A 25303-nucleotide genomic window follows, 5' to 3' on the forward strand; every position below is an offset into this window, starting at 1 on the left:
ATAAAGGAAATTCAACTTTTAAACTATGCTACTTACTTTTCATGTATTTTATTAATGTTGAAAATATTACCTTCTATACTTTTTGTAATTAAAGAGTTTGTTTCAGACACAGTAAACGCCCGATTGTCACTTTGTGTTTTAATCAATGACATGAAACCCTTAAGGGTCACATAATATTTATAGTAATTCTGGCTGATCACATTACAAATAAATGTTTTTTATAGACATTGAGAGAGTGTTTCTTTGCAAACACGGTATCCAATGCATGTGTTATCTGACAAAACGAGACAGAATAGAATTCGTGCTATGCTTCATCCTTGTTTCATAATGTGAGTTATAGGTGGGGAGTTTTATTATTTACTGTAACCCTGTGCATCTACATGAATATTGCTGACTCTGCATTCAAATTGTTTATTTTTCTGGAGCAGTGCTAATTTTGCTCTTCTCTAAAGTTCACATATTTCTGTCCCAATTCATTGTTCATTTTTAATGACAGAGACATCGCAACCAGACAGACACATATCCTATAATTAAGGTGGTGTAATGCACACACAATTAAGAGACAGTTTATGGGCTTGATTAAGTGTGATTTATATATATATAAACTCCTCAGAAAAATTAAAGGAAAACTTTGAAAACACATCAGATCTCAATGGAGGAAAAAAAATCCTGCTGGATATCTATACTGATATGGCCTGGGTAATGTGTTAAGAACAAAAGGATACCACATCGTTTGATGGAAATGAAAATTAACAACCTACAGAGGGCCGAATGCAAAGACACCCTGAAAATCAAAGTGAAAAAATGATGCAGCAGGCTAGCCCATTTTGCCAAAATTTCATTGCAGCAAGTCAAAATCCTACTTAGTAGTTTGTATAGCCCCCACGTGCTTGTTTGCATGCCTGACAACATCGGGGCGTGCTCCTAATGTGACGACGGATGGTGTCCTAGGGGATCTCCTTCCAGATCTGGACCAGGGCATCCCTGAGCTCCTGGACAGTCTGATGTGCAACCTAGCAACACCTGATGGATCGAAACATAATGTCCCAGAGGTGTTCTATTGGATTTAGGTCAGGCGAGTGTGGGGGCCAGTCAATGGTATCAATTACTTCATCCTCCAGGAACTGACTGCATACTCTCACCACATGAGGCTGGGCATTGTTGTCACCAGGAGAAATCCAGGACCCACTGCACCAGCATAGGGTCTGACAGTGGGTCCAAGGATTTCATCCCGATACCTAATGGCAGTCAAGGTGCCATTGTCTAGCCTGTAGAGGTCTGTACGTCCCTCCATGGATATGCTTCCCCAGACCATCACTGACCCACCACCAAACCGGTCATACTGAGCGATGTTACAGGCAGCATAATGTCCTCCACGGCTTCTCCAGACCCTTTCACGTCTGTCATATGTGCTCAACCTGCTCTCATCTGTGAGAAGCACAGGGCTCCAGCGGTGGACCTGCAAATTCTGGTATTCTATGGTAAACGCCAATCAAGCTCCACGGTGCCGTGCAGTGAGCACAGGGCCCACTAGAGGATGTCAGGCCCTCAGGCCACCCTCATGAAATCTGTTTATTATTGTTTGGCCAGAGACATTCACACCAGTGGCCTGCTGGAGGTCATTTTGTAGGGCACTGGCAGTGCTCATCCTTTTCCTCCTTGCCCAAAGGAGCAGATACCAGTCCTGCTGATGGGTTAAGGACCTTCTACAGCCCTGCCCAGCTCTTCTATAGTAACTGCCTGTCTCCTGGAATCTCCTCCATGCCCTTGAGACTGTGCTGGGAGACACAGCAAACCTTCTGGCAATGGCACGTATTGATGTGCCATCCTGGAGAAGTTGGACTACCTGTGCAACATCTGTAGGGTCCAGGTATCGCCTCATGCTACCTGTAGTGACACTGACCGTAGCCAAATGCAAAACTAGTGAAAAAACTGTCAGAAAAGATGAGGAGGTAAAAATGTCAGTGGCCTCCATTTGTTAAGCCATTCCTGTTTTGGGGGTCTTCTCATTGTTGCCCCTCTAGTGCACATGTTGTTAATTTCATTAACACCAAAGCAGCTGAAACTGATTAACAACCCCCTCTGCTACTTAACTGACCAGATCAATAGCCACAAAGATTCACTGATTTGATGCTATACTCTGAATAAAAAGTGTTCCTTTAATTTTTCCATGTACTTTACAGACAAGCTGTCTACATGTGAGGTTTGCAGTGGGAGAACAGATGGGGTTAAAAGACTTGCTTAGCAACTTTTAGTAAATACAGATCTACATTTTGGCTTGTACTCTGGAATTCTGCTCTTAGTTTTCTTTTTCTTCATCAGAACTTGAAAATCATACTTAAAGACATTTCATTTCTTACACTGCAGGTGCTATTTGTACATCACTTTGCTTTATAAATTAAAGTGTTACAGAAAGAATAATGCACTGCATTGGATACGCTACTCAGGATAAGAAATGGAGCAAATACACCTTAATATATGTAATAAAATTATCCAGACAGAAAGATCAACAGAAGACAAAATCTGATTAAAGAGAAAATAAAGCAGAAGCAAAAAATAAATAATAAAGTGTGCTTTGTTTGTAAGGTTGAAAGCTGATAAGATTAAGTGGATGGTGCAGGATAAGGCCCACAAAGAGTGCCAGCCTGATGTTATATATGGAATGGTATTCATTCTGTCAGGGTCTAAGAAAACAAATGTAGCAGGCAGTCTGACAAATGCAAATGTAAACTAAAATTGTTTACATTTTCTCTTTGGCTATTTGAAGCAAACTTTTAAGGGCAGTCCAAGCTCTTTGTTTACTTGTGATTTTTGGATCATCAGCCAGTTCTTTTTCTATGCTTAGCATCTTCAAAGCAATACAGCTGAGCAAATTTGTGATTTTGTGCCATTTATTCCTGGGTATGTTTCTAAGATGTAGAAGACACTTCAACTCTCCGGCTTGCTTAAGTAGCTTTTAATATCATCGAGTCTGTTTAAAACACACAGTCACTGACCTTTGTTAAGAATTTTTCACAATAACAGCGAGACACTCTGGCAGGTAGTCTTTGTCTGTAGGCATAAATAAACCTGAAGTACTGCAGCCCTATCATGAACTGTCCTTTTCTCTATAAATAATCAGTAATGTGCCAAACGTTATACAAGGCATCTTTTCAAATTGTGTTGAACTTGTAAATTGTGAACATTTGTCAGCTTGTTTTGTTGTACGAAAGTACTAAGCATTTCTTGTATTATATATATATATATATATATATATATATATATATATATATTATATATATATATATATATATATATATATATATATATATATATATACATATATACAGTATATATTACACAGGTGTGCCTTGGGGACAGTTTAAAGCAGGGGTTTCAAACTCCAGTCCTGGAGGGCCTCAGTGACTGTAGGTTTTCATTCTAACCCTTTTCTTAATTAGTGATCTCTTTTTGCTGCTAATTAACTTCTTTTGAATTCATTTTAATTGACTTGCTCTTGAAGACTTTGACCCATTAATTGTTTCTTTTTCCTTAATTAGCTGCCAAACAATAATGAGATACAAAAAGGGCCAAAACATGACCATCAAATTGTGTCCATTATACAATATCTGAAAATAAAGAAAGGTGAAGGTCTCAGGAATGTTGATGTGCTCAGGTTGCTGAAACATTTTAATAATAATAATAGTGCTCTTAGAAAAGAGAAAATCAATAAGTTTGGAAATGTATACTGTTACACAATGAGAGCAGCAACAAGCCATGGAATTAAAGAACGGGTTTAATTAACGACAAGACTCAGCACCTAATTAAGCAGCTGGTTGGTGTTGAAGGCCCTGACTTAGTTGGTCTTCTGTTGGCTCACTTATGTCACATTTCAATTTTGTTTTGGTGCAATTTAAGGAAAGAAACAAAGAAATTCAGAAAAAACGATCAGGGGAACAAATCTTAAAAAACAAGTCAATAAAAATAAAAGGAAAAGGAGTTAATTAGCAGCAAAAACTGGTCACCAATTAAGAAAAGGCCAGAATGAAAACCTGCAGCCACTGAGGCCCTCTAGGACCGGAGTTTGAGTCCACTGGTTGAAAGGCTCTGGTGGTGGTAATTCTTCACCAATCCACAAGATGACACTATGTCCCAACGCCTCTTCTCTACCTCTTTCTACAGACTGGATGATTGACAATCTGACCACCTGTGACGGCACTTCCAGTGTCTGTCCCCCTGGACCCACCTCTTCCTGTCTGGCCTGTACTTAACTGGAAGAGTCACCGTCATGGTAGTTAGCCAAATTGGAGACTTGTTTCCTTATGGGCATTCTTTTTGCTGAAAAGCCTTAAAATATTTTGTTTTTATAATATATGGGGTTGTGGTGTCATCCCAACTCTTTGTTTATCCCCTTTTATATATATATATATATATATATATATATATATATATATATATATATATATACACACATAAATTAAAGGAACACTTCTTAATCAGAGTATAGCATCAAGTCAATGAAACTTCTGAGATATTGATCTGTTCAGTTAAGTAGCAGAGAGGATTGTTAAACAGTTTCAGCTGCTTTGGTATTAATGAAATTAACAACAGGTGCACTAGAGGGGCAACAATGAGACGACCCCCAAAACAGGAATGGTTTAACAGGTGGAGGCCACTGACATTTTTCCCTCCTCATCTTTTCTGACTGTTTCTTCACTAGTTTTGCATTTGGCTACGGTCAGTGTCACTACTGGTAGCATGAGGCGATACCTGGACCCTGCAGAGGTTGCACAGGTAGTCCAACTTCTCCAGGATGGCACATCAATACGTGCCATTGCCAGAAGGTTTTCTGTGTTTCCCAGCACAGTCTCAAGGGCATGGAGGAGATTCCAGGAGACAAGCAGTTACTCTAGGAGAGCTGGACAGGGCCGTAGAAGGTCCTTAACCCATCAGGAGGACCAGTATCTGCTCCTTTGGGCAAGGAGGTGTGAATGTCTCTGACCAAACAATCAGAAACAGATTTCATGAGGGTGGTCTGAGGGCCCGACGTCCTCTAATGGGCCGTGTGCTCACTGCCTGGCACCATGGAGCTCGATTGGCATTTTCCATAGAATACCAGAATTAGCAGGTCCATCACTAGTGCCCTGTGCTTTTCACAGATGAGAGCAGGTTCACCCTGAGCACATGTGACAGACATGAAAGGGTCTGGAGAAGCCGTGGAGAACATTATACTGCCTGTAACAGCGTTCAGCGTGACCAATTTCGTGGTGGGTCAGTGATGGTCTGGGGAGGCATATCCATGGAGGGAGGCACAGACCTCTACAGGTTAGACAATGGTACCTTGACTTCCATTAGGTATCGGGATGAAATCCTTGGACCCACTGTCAGACCCTGTGCTGGTGCAGTGGGTCCTGAGTTCCTCCTTGTGCACAACAATGCCCGGCCTCATGTGGCAAGAGTATGCAGTCAGTTCCTAGAGGATAAAGGAATTGCTACCATTGACTGGCCCCATACTCGCCTGACCTAAATCCAATAGAACACCTCTGGGACATTATGTTTCCGTCCATCCGACGCCGCCAGGTTGCACCTCAGACTGTCCACGAGCTCAATGATGCCCTGGTCCAGATCTAGGAGGAGATCCCCCAGGACACCATCCGTCATCTCTTTAGGAGCATGCCCTGATGTTGTCAGGCATGCATACAGGCACATGGGGGCCATGCAAACTACTGAGCATGATTTTGAGTTGCTGCAATGAATCTTTGAATTCAGCCCTCTGTAGGTTGATAATTTTCATTTCCATCAAATGATGTGGCATCCTTTCGTTCCTAACACATTACCCAGTCCATATCAGTATAGATATCCAGCATGATTTTTTTTCCTGCATTGAGATCTGATGTGTTTTCAAAGTGTTCCTTTAAATTTTTTGAGGAGTTTATATATATAAATCACACTTAATCAAGCCCATAAACTGTCTTTTAATTGTATGTGCATTACACCACCTTAATTAAAGGATATGTGTCTATCTGGTTGCGATGTCTCTGTCATTGGAAACGATAGCACATAACAAACATTTTTACTAATAAATTGCATTGCATTTGTCATTCCAATAGATGGTGCATTTCAAACATTAACATTGTTTTTTACGAATCCCAAACCAAACGGCATATAACAGAGACATATAATAGAGTGCATGGTGCACTGCAAAGATCAACATCATTTACGTGTATGAGTGGTACACTATTTCCCACTTAGTTAAAAAGCTGAAATTTGGCAGGATTGTACATTTAGGACAGTAGGTTTTCCGCTAAGAAAGGACATTTTGATATATCTATATTTAGGGTTAAAAATCCCAACAATAGAGAAACTAAATACACCAAAATCTCAAAAATGCTTTGACTGATTTGCAGTGGTGGTTTATAATGTGGGGCGCTGGGTCACCACCACCCCAATTATTTTAAAAACTCTACTTAGGTTAATTAGGTAATGTGAAATATTCATGAAATAAATTCATTTTGCACAACGTACCTGGTGTCAGCGCATTTCAGCATCCATTAAAAATTGGTTCTGACTTGTGTTTAATTTCTGTGTGAATAATAAAAAAAAAATTATGTGTGAATACCTATATTTCCAGAGGGAAGGACACCGGCCAAATGAGCGTGTATGTAAGTCCTTGAACTTTTGGCAAGCATGTGACCTGAGGCTGCCCTTTAATTGGTTGCTTTCAGATTTTTCTGGGAACACAGCTCTCTGCGCCCTGGACACTCCCACATTTATTGGCAGTGAATTTGTATTGTTTTAGGTTTTATAATCTAATATGATGGGAAGATTGTCAACACACTATGTCATGTTGATGTCAAAGATACACAGTTCACACTGGCCTTTAACATTACATAACTACACATGAGTGAGCACGACTTTGATGGCAACTTCAAGCAGAACTTCAGAAAGTAAAGAAAATTTGGTTATTTCTTTAACGACACAACCCTTCATAAATTGTTCACTTGAAGAAAAAAAGAAGATAAAGGAGCTTTGACCAGACTGACCCGACTTAAGAATTTGAGGATGAGCTGACACACTGACTTTTTCCAGGTATTTTTATGAGAAGCGCCCATTTTTGCTTTCCTGTTTGCTGTTTCAAAGTGTTGGTACCAAAGCATTGTGGACAGTGACGGGGGATATGAGATCTAAAACATCTTTTTGGAAAATGGAAGTGAATGAAATTGAAATTGGCCGAAGTCAACTAGACAATAGCATGAGGCTAATTTTTTTGGCAGGCTTAGTACTGCAGAACAGCTAGAAGAAGGGTACAGTAGATAGATAGATAGATAGATAGATAGATAGATAGATAGATAGATAGATAGATAGATAGATAGATAGATAGATAGATAGATAGATAGATAGATAGATAGATAGATAGATAGATAGATCACACTTCTTTGTTGAAGGTGAGACATACTTACTTCAACGATTATTGGACTATACTTTCTCCCTGTGAGATGCCTATCATGCAGGCAGTTGACTGTCACAAACTTGCCTACTGATTCTGTTGTGGCTTTGGGTCTGCAAGACCTGCTCCTGTTGCATTTTCCAAGTTCTTTTTAATGTTGTAGGAAACTGTACTTACTAACAACATGACTCTCTTTGCAGTCGTCTATGCAAACCAAAGGGTTACAATGGTCAGTCTGTCTTCCTTTGTAAATTATATTTTTTGCTTTGCGTCCTTCCCTACCATAACCTATGAGGGAGGAGTGAAAACTTTAGATTTGGCAAAAATGTACATCTCTGGTTTGCAACAGATCTCAACGTTTTAGGGTTCCCTGATACAGAAAACATCAATATCCCGATGATAGGTGTGTGTGTGTGTGTGTGTCTGTGTGTGTGTGTGTGTATCATTGTGTCACAGTTTCATGAATACAATCTAGAGCTGAAAAATGCCAAACTCAAAACTTAACCCTACTAGGAGATGACGATGTGCTGATTACTTTTTGAGCCGAATCGTGCAAGAGAAAGAGCAACTCTAGAGGAACCCTCAAATACCGTAATTCTGCAATTAATTATGAATTCTTCTCATCAATTGCCATCGTAATGACCTTTTTTATGATCAGAAAGATCAGCATCACAGTGGCAAATAATTACTGCAAAATTATAGAATAGTTCGGGTAACTTGGTTCCTAGTGTGCAAGGCCTATTGACGTACATATCAAACATTTTTGCTATTGTGGTATGAATATGCAGTGCATTATTGTCCAAAATAGACTTCGGAAGGTATAGCAATACTGCTTTTATGTAAGTAATCTACAAAAGATGTGACACTTGTAGAAATTCCTTGCATCGAGTTTCAAACCCTAATTAACTTCCATTGCTTCAGAGCAGTTGCAAGTTGTTAACCCATTACTTATTTCCTGCAAAAAGGCCTTTTTGTTCGTTATTTTTCAAGTTTTTGGTAATCTACACTTTTTTTAACCTCTAGCAGTTTACTGCTTATTTTTGCACCATTTCAGATTATTCACTGGACTTGAACTTAAAATTCAATAAAAACTGGAAAAATTATTGTGTATACATATACACATACATAAACACACCCTTAATTATATAAATTATTTGTTTATTTATAACATTATTATGAACATACAATATAAACAAAACACATGAACCAACTGCAGAGCATTTCTACATACGTATTGTGATGGGTGGCCACGGTCGTTGTCTGACTGGGATGCCAGTGGGATGGAAGGACTGGGGGGAGAGCATTGCTGAGGCAATACCTCCCCTGGGACACTAGAGGGCAGACCTCCTGGGCAGCTGTGGCTCCATGGACTCCCTCAGGGAATGATGGGATCTGAAGTTTAGTACAGCCCTGTTGGGTTCAGTGGGGGCCACCAGGGGAAGCTGAAGAGCCTTATAGTGAACTTCTACCACACCTGGGAGTGATTCCAGGTAATACTGATGAGCCACCTGGAACACTCCCAGGACCTGAATGAAAAGAGCCACCTCACTCCATTTGGAGAGCCAGAGTCGGGAGGAGGTGGACGAAGCTTGCCTGAGAGGGAGTGGGGGAGGAAGGACAGAACAAGGAAGAGAGAAATGAAGAAGAGTAAAAGACTGTGAGTTGTGGTTGATACTGTGCTGTGGGGAGAGAGAAAACGCTCCCCAACTGTAAATAAAACGTGTTGTGTGGCAAACTTGTGTCTGCCTGTTGGTGTCGGATTTGGGGCGGCTGTACATGCGCCGGTGGTCCACAGTATACAATATGAAAGAGGCATTTCCCTCAATCATCTTTAAAGTGGAAAAACATAGAACAAACAAAGAGCTTGCCTAAAAAGTACATTCGATATACTCCCCCCACCCTGGCAATGCCCATTGCCAACATCCTGGTAGAATGCATGACAAATAAAGAGCTAACCTACACTTGATAACAAAAAGCTTGTTATCTTCTTATAAATATGAGAAAATGTGGGCTTTTCTTTTCATGCTGACACCATTCAACTCAAAATAATACTTGTTTATCTAGCTGTTTCTCTCTGTGGAGTTTTATAAATACAGCCAAGTGAGCATAATTATGATCAGGAGGCGATACAAAGACAAGCTATATCTTGTTTGACAGGGAAGTCCCTGGAGAATTTATAGATCTGATTCAAGAATTAAAGTTCATCATTTTAATTTGCAAATAGGTGATACAGTAGATTACAAGCAAAGTCAGACCTTGGGGCGTTCACATTGCCTTATCTCACAATCAATTCAGCATACTGTAGGAAGCTTCATAGTGTCTGAGAGCTGAAACACCCCTCTTTATAAACTGCCTGTCAAACTGACCCTGTCGAAGTTATGCCCTTGGAAATGAGGGGTAGCTGCACATGACTGGGATGCTGAAGATCAGTTATGTTTGCTGGCAGATAAAAAAACATCACAAAGGCATACAGAATCATACAATACACCATTTAAATGGCAAACTATTGAACTTCAAGTATAGCACTTTACAACCGAGTAGTATGTTACAAAAAAAAACAAATATTTAGTAAGCTGTGATGTATTAGAATCAAAGTAAAATGAGTATAATTCAAAGAACATCACACAGTAGCCAGTCCATCTATCCATTATCCAACCCGCTATATCCTAACTACAGGGTCACGGGGGTCTGCTGGAGCCAATCCCAGCCAACATAGGGCGCAAGGCAGGAAACAAACCCCGGGCATGGCGCCAGCCCACCGCAGGACTTGTAAAGTGCCACACTAAAGATTCATTCTGAAGTTAAAGGCTATTAGCATCAGAAGTGACTCACAAAGCTACACTTCTAGTTAATTAATTAGCAGGGAAGAAAGATCACAGACGAGACGAGAGTGCTCCACATGGGGGGAGTCTCTCAGGGGTCTGACTTTGGACTGTCACTCTTTCTATTTCTATTTAGATTTTTTTTTTTATTTCCAGTGTAGTTAATGAATTTGTGAAACTCGGAGATGCTTTCTTCTTTATAAAAATATGTAGATCAATCTGATGTTGGAGAGATACTAGAAAGTAAGGAGGTAGCAAAAAAATGAAATAAGCCATGAATAATACGCAAACTCTTGAAAAAATTCAGTTTAAAATACAGAAGTGTAAAGTTCTGTGCATAGGAAATAGGAATGTTAATTATAAATACAAGATGGGAGGCACTGTCTTGAAAAAAAGCCACCTCTGAAAAGGAACTTTGGGTTTTTGGTGACTAAGCTGCATGGGGACCTGGTCTTCAGTAAAACTGATCCAGTAGAATCCATCCATCCATCCATTTTCCAACCTGCTGAATCCGAACACAGGGCCACGGGGGTCTGCTGGAGCCAATCCCAGCCAACACAGGGCACAAGGCAGGAACCAATCCCGGGCAGGGTGCCAACCCACCGCAGGATCCAGTAGAATTCTTTCAATTAAACAATGAAGAATTAAAGGGAAAATTTAAGGGTGAAGATTAAAGGAAAGTGTTTTTAAGACTAGAGCCAAAAGCATCTCTTCACACAAACAGTTTTGGGAAATCTGGAGCAAATCATAGAATCACATAGTTGAAGCAGATAGCTGATATTAGAACAACTTAGCTATTAGTTAACCAAACAAGCTTGATGGAATGAATAGTCATTTCTCAAACATTTTATGTGAATATGTGAGCAATATTCTAAAAAGGTGAAAATAAGAAATGCATGGCATTGGACTGTCATGGCCCCAGGCATTTAGGCAGGGCTGTCTTAAAAGTATTATAGGCCCCCAGGAAAAGCAGTGCACTGGGACCCCTACCTACACAACCACTCGGCAAGTCACAACACACATAGATTAGCATGGGGTCCCTGTGCTCATGGGGTCCCCAGGCAACTGCCCAGTATGCTCATGCGTTAAGACAGCCCTGCATATCCACGATGGCACAGACCCCCAAACCCAGGTGGAAACGTATCATTAACTTGTATTAGCATTTCAAAAGTATGAAAGGAGGGCTTGTCTGATTTCAGGAATAGCCTAATAGGCTAGGAATCGGCTACATCACCACCATAGGACTTGATTTTGTCTGAGCGTAATGATTGTCACAAGGACACAAAATTATACAATGTTAAAGCAACAGCACTGTCTAAGCTCCCCCATTTTAGCTCCCTTGCCCCCTCATCAAATGACATAATTTTCACAAAATTTGGAAGTTATACATCAATGAGTAAACCTCGTTCTTGCCAGCCAACAATGTACAGTATCATGCTTATTCCTTTATTGACAAAATTGATTTTAGCGATGTTAGAAGTTCTATTGAAAACCATTTCTCAATGAAAGAATCAGAAGTGGACAAAGGCCATATATTTTTTTTAAGTCTCTAATTCCTGTAACAACAACAATGTCAGCTAACCAATTTTTATATTTTATCAGTATGTTGTAATATAGAATAAACAAGGTAAATTATTTAACACTTATAAATTAACTGCATTTATTCTAAATGCTTTACTAGCAACCAGTTGTTTTGTGTTGTTTCAAACAATTTTTAATGTTTGTTGTATTTGTAATACAGTACAGTGTTTAATGTAACCAATGATGAAGTGAGGTTATGTTTTAGCTAGGGTGTTTTCACTGCCTTATGTGCCTGTTTTTTCCCCAAGTATTTTTAATGTGATTATTTATTATCTAAGTGCGACATGTTTTCTGATGTTCCTTGTTCCTTTAGGCTGGACCACCCTTACATCACTGATCAAGACTGATGTACACTTCTGCATTGAGCTTACACTGTAGCTATGTGTGCAGGCTATGCCGTCGAAAGCAGTTTATATGCCTGAATGTTAGTTGCTGTTGTTTGTAGCAGGCACAAAAAGCAAATGATCCATTAAACTGCAAGCAGCTTTTGCTCTCCAGGATTACCTCTCCTCTTGCTACACATTTTCTTTGAGGTGAATATATTTGTCCCTGACATTTTTCCACTTTTTCATATATTCGCCAACTTCCAAACCAGAAGACGAATGGAAATGTGTTTCACAAAATATGTAGTTACCAAACTGGCCAATTAGAGCTGTGGGATCCTTGTTGATGTGACACATAGTCACATTTTTAAAGAGTTATAGATAGATACGCTGTTGGCGATGTGGACTGTGACATGAAAGTATAAATGAACCTAAAGGGACTGTCCCTTAGCAGCTCATTGTTTAATTATTGTTCTCAAATTATTTATCTGTAAGTACTGATTTTTCAGGTTTCTGAATTTTATTTTGGATCCTGTTTTCTAGTTTTGATTTTTACCTCGATTTGCACTTTTAGATTACCTTTTAAGCAAATTTCTTTCTTTCTCTTTTAAAAATTTGTGCTTCCCTTTTCTATATGTTACATACATCCACTCCATATACAGTGGAACCTCGGTTCACGAACGTCTCGGTACACGTACAACTCGGTTTATGACCAAAAAGTTCGCCAAACTTTTGCCTCGGTTCACGACCACACACTCGGTATACGAACAAGCCAGGTTCCCTTTCAGTTTGTACATGTTCAGTCCCTCCCTGTGCATTTCCTGTGCAGCGAGCAAGAGAGAGCGAGCGAGAGAACGCCACACACACACACAGAGGCAGCGCGAGAGAGAGGCAGCACGAAAGATAGAGGCACACACACAGGCAGCGTGAGACAGAGAGAGCCGCGCACACAGACAGGAGCGCTCTAGAGAGACACACACACAGGCGCTCCAGGCTCGCAAAAGAGAGAAGCACGCACACACACACAGACGCGGGAGAGAGGCGCACACACACACACAGGAGCGCTAGAGAGACACACACACAGGCACTCCAGGCTCGCAAAAGAGAGACGCACGCACACACAGGCGCGAGAGAGAGAGCGAGCAAGGGACGCATAAGGTAGAAAAGGCTTGTTTTTGTTTTCACTTCTGTTTACAGCGATCGGTTCGTAGCCTGCATTGTTGCAACGTTACTTTTCTTGGTGGTTTATTAAATTACGGATTTTTCAAATGTTCATTTTTTCCCCTGTGCTTAAAATTCATTAAAAAAAGTGTTTTTAGCGAGCGGTTCCTAGCACTATAGCGCAAACTATTGCAGTGTTAGTTTTCTCTGTTGTTCAAGGTTTTCTCAGTGTTATTCAATGTTTTTACATTTAGTTTACCATTACGCTGTGCATTCTATGGTATAATTAACTATATTTGTGCTTAAAAACTAAAAAATATATATATTTACATACAGTTCGTACGGTCTGGAACGGATTAATTGTATTTACATACAATCCTATGGGAGAAATTGCTTCGGTTCACGACCAACTCGGTTTACGACCAGAGTTTTGGAACGAATTATGGTCGTGAACCGAGGTTCCACTGTATTAAAATGTCATGTTTTTTCCCCTGGTATGCTATTTTTTTGATATATTTACAAACATTCCTTGGATTGTTTTTGAACCACATGACCTAAATATTTTTGGACCTAAGTAGGCCAATGCCTCCCAGTTGCATAGGGTCCAGCTTGCCTGGGGTGAGGCCTGTATTGGAGCTATATTAGGACAGGCAAGTGAGGCCTGTTCTGGCCTGTTTTTTGGAGCCTTTTTGAAATCCTAATCTATTTTGTTTTTTTGGGATACCAGAATTACATCAGGTGGTGAGAGAGAACACACGTCAGGTTATTCTTACAAAAAAAAAATTGCTCTAACCATGAACTTGTGAAATTCACACTATATGTAAATGGGTCAATTTAAGCTTAAAGGAGTTATTAGGTTCCTGCTATGAAACGCATGAACATACAGACATAATATGATGTTAAATGTACGGTTCACATTTCTAGTCAGAAAAAAATGTATTTAGTTACATCATGGCTATTTTAGGTTTTGTGTATGTTAACCAGGAGCTGTTGTATAGTCCAGTTAGAAAAGAGCTGGTGTGCTGTTTTCCATCATTTCAGACTCAAACACACTCACTCTGAGATGAGCATTTTCCCTTTCAAAAGCTGATTTGCATGTCAGTAGATGCCAAAAACGTTCCAGTTAAAAAGATTCGGCACAGCATCAATCTTAAGGTGGCACACAAAAGCTATGAAATTATCAGATTTGAAATGCTATGTGTTGCCACAATGTATAACAAGACAATTAGGTAAGGATGTTTTTGTTTAGAATTTGAACAGAGAAAGTTGCTTCAGAAGCTGTTCTTTCTCAATGCCATCATTTTTTAATAACAAGAAGAGCTTTTACCCCATGACCTTGCCTCCTGTTAGAAAAAATATGAATTTGTGAAAAGGGCCTGTTACTGTTGCATAATAACAGAGACTTATATAAAGGCCTGGGTCAAACAGGGGAAGGGAAAGTCTAGGGATGGAGTCCCAGCCAGGTCTTGACAATTTAGAAATTCTGTAGGATAAGTGGGCCTGAAAAGAGGTGGAGAAATTCCTATTGCACAGCACAGATCACCCAGTACTGAGCAGCTATGAGTCTCATCACAGATTCGTAGACCTTGTGTACTTGATAGACCAGTGGCCATGGGAAAATATCTCTATTGGCTATTTGGGATTTATTTTATCTGTTTACTTTTTATTTATCTATTTGGCAAGGTCAAAGTTTACTGTATTTTTCCACCTAAGAAAAATAATACAGCTTAAATTAGATTATTGTTTATTAACCTGTTTTTTTCAGTTTACCAAACTGAAAACAGGCATATAGCTAGGTAAACGCTTAAACTATAGCAGTAAGTCAGATATAGAGGGAAAACTATGGAAAAGCAAGAAAGATAGTGGGATAAAAAAATAGGCAACAAACAGAAAAAGGTTTGGGGATGGCCACCCTGTATACTGAACAAAAAACAGCAAATGAAAAGAAACACGTCTTTACAGAAGCAGAGTTCACAACTGAACTGACTAACAGATTGACAGATTGAGACTGCTCTATAAATATGGTGGATAGGAGGAAGAGGTGGAGTCAGGACAGCCGGAACCGGAAGTGATGTGGCAGGAAGGGGAATTCTGCGTAGTGGAAATGATGTCATCAAGGTGGGTGGATCCATGGTGATGTCATTAACAGTCATGGTCTTCGGCTGGGCTGCAGAGGGATAGGAGAGAGGATCAGATGAGAGCGCCAAACCCCCGGTCTGGCTGACAAATAACACTATTTGACCCTGCAAACTGTCCCCCATGCGCACATGTATGACAATAGTTTAAAATATTTATTATTTTGACTGTTTATACTTTTTTGGTTTTAAATAACCAATGAACTTGTTATTTAAAACACACCACTTCATTCTTCTGACCCACAAAATGCAGTTCATTTCAAAAACAAAAACTATCCACTCACTGCTGATGTGTGCTTTAAAAACAGCAAAACGTTTGGCTGAAATTTCTTGACTTGCAATATTTTTATTGCTCTGTTTAAGTTTTTAGAAGTAACAGAATAATTTCTGAGCACAGGACTTTGCTTTTTCTTCTTCATTTTGGAAGGGAAATAGGGTATATGAAGCATCATTAGTGCTGCCCTGCCACAGAGCAATGATTTAGCTCTAGTTAGGCAAGAGCACAGAGAGTTAAACAGGCAAAAATAAGCAGAAATACTCTAATAATGACTTTCTTCTGAATTTCTATTGTAGCCTATTTTCTCTCAAACACAGTAATAAGTTCTGAGTGATTATAACACTATAACATGGTTTTAAATATTATAGAGCCCCTGCACAACTTTGATTTTAGGAGGTATGCAGGGTTAATGAGGGGTCTGGGACCATCTCTCCTCCATATTTTGCACCTTTCTCTCATTACCTGTGGATGCTCAAGGCTGCTGCTTTGTACAAGAAACCGTTAATGGCTGGCATTTCATAACTCAGAGCTGCAGTCCAAATGGCAGCAAAGACTGTAGTATGAAAACTATCTGCTGCAGAGAGGAACCGCTGTTATTAGGAATGCTTGTTATCCCTTCTGAGGCCTTGTGTTTTTGTTACATGCATTTCTGCATGTAGATGACTAGATGACAGAGAAAGAACCCAGAGAATATTCTGTGGCTTTTTTAAAATTTATCTTAGTTGTAAGAAGCAGAATCTTCAAATTTAACCCAGAGTAGAAGAAGATGATAAATCGGAGAGGGATGAAAAGGAGTTAACTGTCATAGGTTACACTGATTCTAGATGTTACATTTAAGTCTCCTGGGGCCATAAATTCTCCTGCACACCTCATTCTTTTCACATACCCTAGGAGCACATTAATTTTTTTAATTTTTAAAGAAAGCTGAACATAATCTATGACTTAGCTCAACCTAATTTAAGTGTCAGTTCTTGCCATAGAAACATTTTTAATGAAGATTAACAAAACTTGTTGAATCACCCTTTACAGCTTACTGAAAATATGTGTGCCACTAAAACCCAGATGAAGTTGTTCACTACAGCACATGGTTCAGTGTTAAGAGAAGGTGTAAGAACCGACTTTCTTCTGTGGGCTAACATTTATTATATAATTGGAAAAATGTCTACATGATTTATAGGCAGAAATATTATTCAGCACATATCGTTGACATAGCAGAGTTGTTAAGTTGCATTGCTTTAATCTTAGGTCTTCACTGCAGATCCAGATCTCCTTCCACAGTGTAAAGACGTGACTTTAGGTTTACCTTGTGCAAGTATGGGTGAGTGTGTCAGGCCCAGTCAATAATGTAGTATTAGAATTTTAATCTAAGACTGACGGTGGTAAGCAGTGCAGGTCCTGAGTTCAAATCCATAAGAGTTTGCATGTTCTCTCTTTTAGTCTGTGTGGCATTTCTTCCAGATACTCTGGTTTTACCTTTCATGTCCTTAAAGACATGCTGGTTAGTTTAACTGGTACTCTTTACCACCCCTAAAATCTGTTTATATGTAATAAAGAGCATCATAACTTAAGTGCTGCCCTCAATTAGACATCACTGGGAAATACTGTATATGAAAAGGTTAAGCAACCCTGCAACCACAGTGCTCAGGTCTACCATATCAACAATAGACAATGTACAAGACTCCCCGTGCAAAGATTTGAAGTAGATGTGCAAAGTAAACAAATAAAATAAACTGGCATTATACCAACACAGAAATGTGAATCATATACAAGATCAACACATCATTTACGTACAGTCCCAGTGCTTTATTACAGTCTGTTGAAAGTGAAAGTTAATGAAGTAATGACAAAATGAAAAAAAAGCAGAAAGGAGGATCCACTTTCCAAAACAAAACATCTATCCTAAAATGTCTTTATCCTGGTCCTAAGCCCTGACCTGGCTTAGTTGAAACTCTTAAAATGTTATCAATCCAAGAATAGTGCTCTGTGCTATAATCACAGCAGCCAGTTATTGTTCTGGATCACCATCTCTCTCTCTTTATTGTGTTGGTTCAGTCTCCTTTAAAGTGCAGAGCATCTCATTGACTTCTAGGATGAGATGGATCTTGACATATTAAATGACACATTATAAGGAGAGTCAAACACAGAAGCAGCCACATACTGTATGTGGCATTGCTACAACTCTAAATTGGTTGAGTATTGGAGTGGGCATGTCAAAGTTCATACATTTATTGTCATCTATGTTTTGTATTTTTATTTCAGGACTGTCGTGCATCTTTATCTTTTTTTTGTTGACCTGAGAATCAGTATGCACTACTTCTTTGTATTCCTTTTGATTATAAAATGTTTGTTATGTTGTTGATGTTATTTTGAAAATTTAAGGTGATGGTGTGCAGTTCTCAGTAGCCACACTTAAGATTTGCTGCAAAATAACGTTTACTTCTCATTATAGATAGCAGCAATTAAAACAAGTTAATGAGATGAACCTTTGGCAAAGGTACCATTTTACTATGATTTTAGCTTTCAATTTCAGATATTGATGATTGAGTACAAACTATTTCTGTACTTGACTACGATTTTGCCTTCTCCTGGAGTAATTCTTGAATTTCTTGACAGCTTTCTGTAACCTTTTCCCACTGGGTACTCCAACTTCTCTTCATGTCCCTTACATGCACCTTGACACTGGTATTATTTCAATTTATAACTTGCTGTTCATACATTTTTATCACGTCAAAGAAAACACAGATATTTGTCTATAGAGAGTGCTAATACATCACCTGAAGCAAAAGTATATTGTCTGAAAAATTTTTAAAATTGAGATAACATCTATCTTACAAAATATATCATGTCAAATAATGTTATATTTACCATTGGGCCTTACTTCACCTATAAGTATCAGTTTGATTGAGGGGCAAGATTTTTAGTCAGAAGTCACTGTTGATTCGAAATGAATCATTGACAGGAAGCAAGGGACAGATACTTGTAATCTCTTGACATGTTTGAATGAGACTGAGATAAATATATGATCTTACTGCTTTTATTTTAGAATGTTGTTTAACTAATAACCTGAAAATGTGTGCTTTTGCTGATGTTCATATTTTGGAAAAAGTTTCAGAAAGTTTTATGATCACTTTCAATAAGTACCACTCAAAATTTTTCTCTTATTTCTTTCTAAGAATTGTACATAAGCAGCTCTTCTATGATGAAAATACAGATGCAATGACATTAAATTGGCGGTTCCTCTGTTGTTTCTCTTGTTATTTATTTATGAATATCACTGGCAGCAGACAAAGAATAATGAAACAAAGGAGTGAACTAAGTAAGTAAGGAATGAAGAAAAAAAAACAAACACAACAAAGTATAGAGATAGACTTAAAGCCCTGATTACAATAATATTTCGAAACATCTCAGACAGTAGAACTTCTGACACTGCAAACATTGAGCAGACAGTAGGCATCTGATTAAATGACATACTTGATTAGCTGGAAGGATGGACTTTGTTAAAATAAAATAGCTGAAAATAAAATCTGCAGTCATTGTAACTCTAAGAACTGAACTTCAGATACTTGAGTCACAGATCATCAAAATTTTGAAAATTAACCAAGTGAAGATGTAAAGGGGAAGTATTCAGTCTCTGGTGTATGAGATTTGAAAAAGAGAATGGATAAAAAAACAATAATCAGAGCCAAGACAACCTAAACCATAACTAAATAAGACCCTCCATAACTATGTCTAGCGAGAATGATCATCTTAAATTGTTTTAGAAATCCAAAAGCTTGGACAACGTGTTCTGACAATGTCACACGCCTGATGGCATCCAATCACGTGACTAACAAAGACATCACTAACAACAATATAACGCCACCAGGATTGAAAAATATATTAAAATGACATCATTTGCGGGGAAAACTTACTTACAAAATTATGATGTGATGTCACTTAAATAACATTAAAAAATCATACACAGATTTTATGGAAAAATGTATATGTCTCAATCAAATTATAACACTGAGGATGTTACTAATAGTGTCAGTTTATTCATTTTTCACGAAGACATCAACAAAGGCTTCTTTTTTGTTTTTAAATTGCTTCTGTTTTACTCACCCTCCTTTTTAACTTTTGTTCCACTATACATATCTTGTAGAATGAACGACCTCGTGGTAAATAATACAAATTCAGTTGTTTTAGTTTCTTGACAGACTGCTACCAATGTGTCAGAATAGTTCCTTGAAAAATATAAATAAGTTTACTCAGCATAAAGTTGCCTCCTCCTTTTGCTTGTATTCTATTTAGAATTCTTTTTTTATCTTTTCACAATTAAAAGAGGTAAAAATATACAAAAAATTGAAACATCATAAATGTGTAGTTTTCGGCATTCTATGGAATTTCAAATCTCCAACTCTTAACCTCATTGACCAGTGTTGCCTAGGGCCTAAGACAGTTGCATCAAAGTCCTTTAGCCTGTCAGTTCAATCCCTGCTGCTCATTATGTGTTACTTTAACCTGAGGAGACTGGGAATATAGAAATAGGTAGATAATTATACTACTGCATGATTCATAATTCACTTTAGAAAAAAAATCACTATATAAATAAATATACATTTTTGGGACAGTCTGGAAAAGTCCCTACGGCACTGACTTGCATCAAAGAGACGTGTTTTGAAGGAATTACTTCAGTCTCTTCTTGACTGCATGCCACATTGCATTCTCGTCTATCTGACTGCATGCAGCGGCTGAACACCCGAATGAATTTCCACGTCCAGTAACTGCGGTTTGCTTGAAATTATGACAACTCTGAATGTAGCCATACAAAAATATTACAAAAAATTGAGTTTAGTGTCAGTTTTCTTCACTTAAAATTATCTTGGCTGAGCAGTTATATGCCAACTATGCCAGAGGGATTTTTTTATTGTGTACTGCTTTTCTGGCCAACTTTTCTAGTCTTTTTCCATGGTTCCTGTGGTAATAAGAAATCAACAACCATTATAGGAGTATTTTGTGTAAACATTTCTCTTCTGTTCAGCAAAACAAAATGAATTCTTGCACATGAGATCAAAACATTCAGTTTTGTAATAGCTAAGTAATAGCTAAGGTATCTTGTTATTTCATTACTTTGAAAGCAGTTATTGTATTTGCCTCACCTATTTACCCTGAACGTTTCTTTCAAATTCCAAGAACCTTTTTGTGGAAAAAGTGATTGTCTTGAATGCAACTTCTGTTGGTGACCTTAAGTACATGTTTCACTTTTAACTGAATAGAATTGTACTGGGACAACTGTAACAGTATCTTTGAGAATTTTGAAGATCTGAATTCGGTCCTATCTGTTCTGCCAATGTGGAAGAATGTGACAAGCCAAAAGGCAATTAAAAAAATAGAACAGTAGATGAATGTAAAAAATTTTAAACCAGGAATAAAAGGAGATCAAAACTAGGAGGTTCAGTAAGATTGTTTCGCTGAAGCCCAATACATAGAGACAAAGGATCACTGTAAAACGACTCACCAAAGTCCTACTATACAGAATTGTTTGGAGAAATATCCATAAACTTGGACATCAGGGGCTAAACAATTATATCACACAGTGCAATTTTCTGTAATTGCGTGGTAGGAATGGAGCACTATTGCCAACAACCATATGGCTGCCCCCAGGAAAAAAAATGCAGAAACCAGTAGCGTGAAACTTAATTTCAAAATGTATAAAATCAAAAAGAAAATTAAATAGCAAAAGACTTTAAAATGTGAGTTCAAAACCTCAATTTTTATGGTTTATAAAGATTATGAATGGATGCTCAGTTCCTTCTAGTCAGTGACACCATTTAGCGACAAGTTTTATTGTTCATTTATCATTTGGAAATGAGCTTCCTATAAATATAAGCAGCTTTTTTTGGGAAAGAATCCTATGATATTCTATTCTATTTCAGATTATAGCAAATTCTCAAGATGATGTAGAGTTGGTGCTGTGATGAACATTTTCTCTAAATTATTGAATGTAGAGAAAAGCAAAGCAAAATGACACCTTTTATTGGCTAACTAAAAAGATTACAATATGCAAGCTTTCGAGGCAACTCAGGCCCCTTCCTTCAGGCAATCTTGCTCTACATTCATAATGGATAACACGGTACAACACCCTAGTACTCTAAATTATTGAATAAGTCTTGAGCTTCTGATGTCCAAGAAACCTATTGGTAGATTAGTCAGTTTTAAATAAAACTTTGGAAGTAGTGATGAGTGAAATGATTGGCACAAAACTGAATTTGCAGCAAAACCATCTTACTTACTGTGAATTTGTGCCATTGACACAAGAAGAAAAGTGTTTATTTTCTGCATGGAAATGTTTTAATAATTAATTCTGCATGTGTCTGCCTGACTTTTATAATTTAAGTAAAGATCTCTAATGAAAAAAAAATCAAATTAATTTCCTGTGGTGACTAGACATTTTGTTGATCCAGCAGACGTGTTGTGTTTGTACTGGTAAGAGGATGCCCACTTTGCCACACAAAGCTGACAAAACCATCCTAGACAGAAAACTGCATGAGAAGGGGCTCTCTAAATATTGCAGAATTATAAAACCACACCTTAAGTGTCTGCTTGATGAATTATAACTGCTTGTCCTCAATGCCCATGCTTGCTACTTATAGTCATATGAAAAGTTTGGGAACCCCTCTTAATTCTTTGGATTTTTGTTTATCATTGGCTGAGCTTTCAAAGTAGCAACTTCCTTTTATTAAATGACATGACTTATGGAAACAGTAGTATTTCAGCAGTGAAATAAAATTTATTGGATTAATAGAAAATATGCAAAAAGCATCATAACAAAATTACACAGGTGCATAAATTTGGGCACCCCAACAGAGATATCACATCAATACTTATTTGAGCCTCCTTTTGCAAATATAACAGCCTCTAGACGCCTCCTATAGCCTTTGATGAGTGTCTGGATTCTGGATGGAGATATTTTTGACCATTCTTTCATACAAAATCTCTCTAGTTCAGTTAAATTTAACTGAATGGACAGCCTGCTTCAAATCATCCCATAGATTTTCGATAATAAATTACAAATTTCAATTCCACCCGGGGGGGTAAACATTAACATTATTCAAAGTTATTGTCTGTCTGTATAACTGCATTGTTATCACTCTTTAATTTAATATTGTTTTTTATTAGTATGCTGCTGCTGGAGTATGTGAATTTCCCCTTGGGATTAATAAAGTATCTATCTATCTATCTATCTATCTATCTATCTATCTATCTATCTATCTATCTATCTATCTATCTATCTATCTATCTATCTATCTATCTATCTATCTATCTATCTATCTATCTATCTATCTCACTGCCTCTGCTCCTTGGTTGTCCTGGTCTTTCTGTGGTCACCAGCTTTGGGCAACAGGGAAAAGATGGTATGTGGAAAATTGACTTCAGGGTACTTGACAGATCACAGTAACAATTAAGTGTGAAGTATTCATTTCTGAAATTTGTCAGTTCAGAGTTCCAGGACACTGTACTGATTCCTGCTGGGAGCTTTCAGAAGCAAAAAATTAAGTAGCGACATTTTCTCAGAAGAAAATGCATCTGGAAATATTTCAGATAATGGATGTTTCCAGTGGCTGAATATAGGCTTGTCTACAGGCATAAAACTTTCATCTTAAGTATATTCTGTATGTTTTTTTTGTGTTGGCTGCTCTAACACTGCAATTTCCCCTTGCAATCAATAAAGTATCTGCCTCTATATCTATTTTACATGGCATCTTCATTATCTATCTATCTATCTATCTATCTATCTATCTATCTATCTATCTATCTATCTATCTATCTATCTATCTATCTATCTATCTATCTATCTATCTATCTATCTATCTATCTATCTAAGAATTTGTTGATATTGGGTTGAATTCTTCTGACCCTCGACTTTAATAAGGGCCCCAGTCCCTGAACTAGCCCCACAGCCCCAGAACTATGTACAGATACACCATCTGAAGCAAGATGTTCTTGCACGTGTTTGGAGATGATCTGTGGGTTGTCTGTAACCATTCTCACAATCCTGTGCATATGCCGCTCCTGTATTTTTCTTGGCCTGCCAGACCTGGGTTTAATAGCAACTGTGCCTGTGGCCTTCCATTTCCTGATTTCATTCCTTACAGTTGAAACTGACAGTTTAAACCTCTGAGATGTTATTTTGTAACCTTCCCCTAAACCATGATACCGAACAATCTTTGTTTTCAGATCTTTTGAGAGTTGCTTTGAGGATCCCATGCTGTTACTCTTCAGAGGAGAGTCAAAGGGACGCAGAACTTGCAATTGACCACCTTAAATACCTTTTCTCATGATTGAACACACCTGTGTATGAAGTTCAAGGCTTAACAAGCTAATCCAACCAATTTGGTGTTTCAAGTAATCAGTATTGAGCAGTTACGTGCATTAAAATCAGCAAAATTACAAGGGGACCGACATTTTTGCACGGCCAGTTTTTCATATTTGATTTAATTTCATACAACTAAATACTGCTTCACTAAAAATCTTTGTTCGTAAAACACCCCAGTACTCAGATGTTCTAGGAAATGAAAGACATACCACTGTTATCTTTTTTGTTGAAAGTAGAGTAAATTATTATGCAGGCTGAGAGGGGTTCCCAAACTTTTTCATATGACTATACTGTATCTTAAAGGTTTCTTCTTTTTCGTGATGCAAATGTGAATTGACTGACTTTCTGTTTCAATATATTTTGGATGTCTCCTCTTTGAATCTATTTCTTTGTATCTGAAATTTTTTGACAGGTCATCAAAATTTTTCAGCCGGAGTTTTTGCGATATTGGGTACAACAATCTCTCTGGAATAATTTACCATTTTGTATTTATTATTATAAAGTCAGTTCATATATCTCAGCAAACACGTAAAGTTAAGGTTAATGATTGCTAGTATGGACAAATTTCGATTTACTGTCAAACATTTTGACAGTCATCTTTGTGGCAAACACTTGCTTTCAGTTTTCATCTGTGGTTTGAGAGTTTGTGGATATTGTGCTGTAAATCCAGTACAACAACAACAACAACATTTATTTATATAGCACATTTTCATACAAATAATGCAGCTCAAAGTGCTTAGTAGTGTTCTGTGGTAGTCCACCACAATGATATATTCCGTAGTAGATAGATAGATAGATAGATAGATAGATAGATAGATAGATAGATAGATAGATAGATAGATAGATAGATAGATAGATAGATAGATAGATACTTCTATTAATCCCAATGGGAAATTCACAGATCAATAAATAAAAATAGAAAAATAAAAGTAGAAAAGTACACATACATATACAGTCATACACGGAGCTGCTGAAAAGGCTGCCACTCACGGCGGCGCCGGATGTTTAGTGATTGCAGATAAGCTTATCTCTTTGTTACATGTAGCATGTATGGGATAATGTGGCCAATTGTGAATTATTACAGACAAATGGAAAACCTTTCCAACAAGGTCTTTAATTTGTTTGCACATCCAAAATTAAAACTTAATATATCCAGTTCTTTGTGTACACTTTTCCATAATCAGGTCACTGGCATAACAACATCTCCATTCTGAGCAAGGTT

The 25303-nt window shown here is 37.9% G+C and overlaps 1 long non-coding RNA gene across 1 annotated transcript in view; it reads right to left on the minus strand.

The window, feature by feature from the left end:
- Nucleotides 1–4699: 4699 nt before the first annotated feature.
- Nucleotides 4700–25303, minus strand: part of LOC127527290 (uncharacterized) — a 349656-nt gene continuing 329052 nt past the window's right edge. Inside the window, exon 2 of the long non-coding RNA XR_007934594.1 lies at nucleotides 4700–4749. This is a non-coding gene — a long non-coding RNA (uncharacterized LOC127527290). The remainder of the gene's footprint in view (nucleotides 4750–25303) is intronic.

The sequence above is a fragment of the Erpetoichthys calabaricus genome, chromosome 3, assembly GCF_900747795.2.
Source record: "Erpetoichthys calabaricus chromosome 3, fErpCal1.3, whole genome shotgun sequence".
Lineage (NCBI taxonomy): Eukaryota > Metazoa > Chordata > Cladistia > Polypteriformes > Polypteridae > Erpetoichthys > Erpetoichthys calabaricus.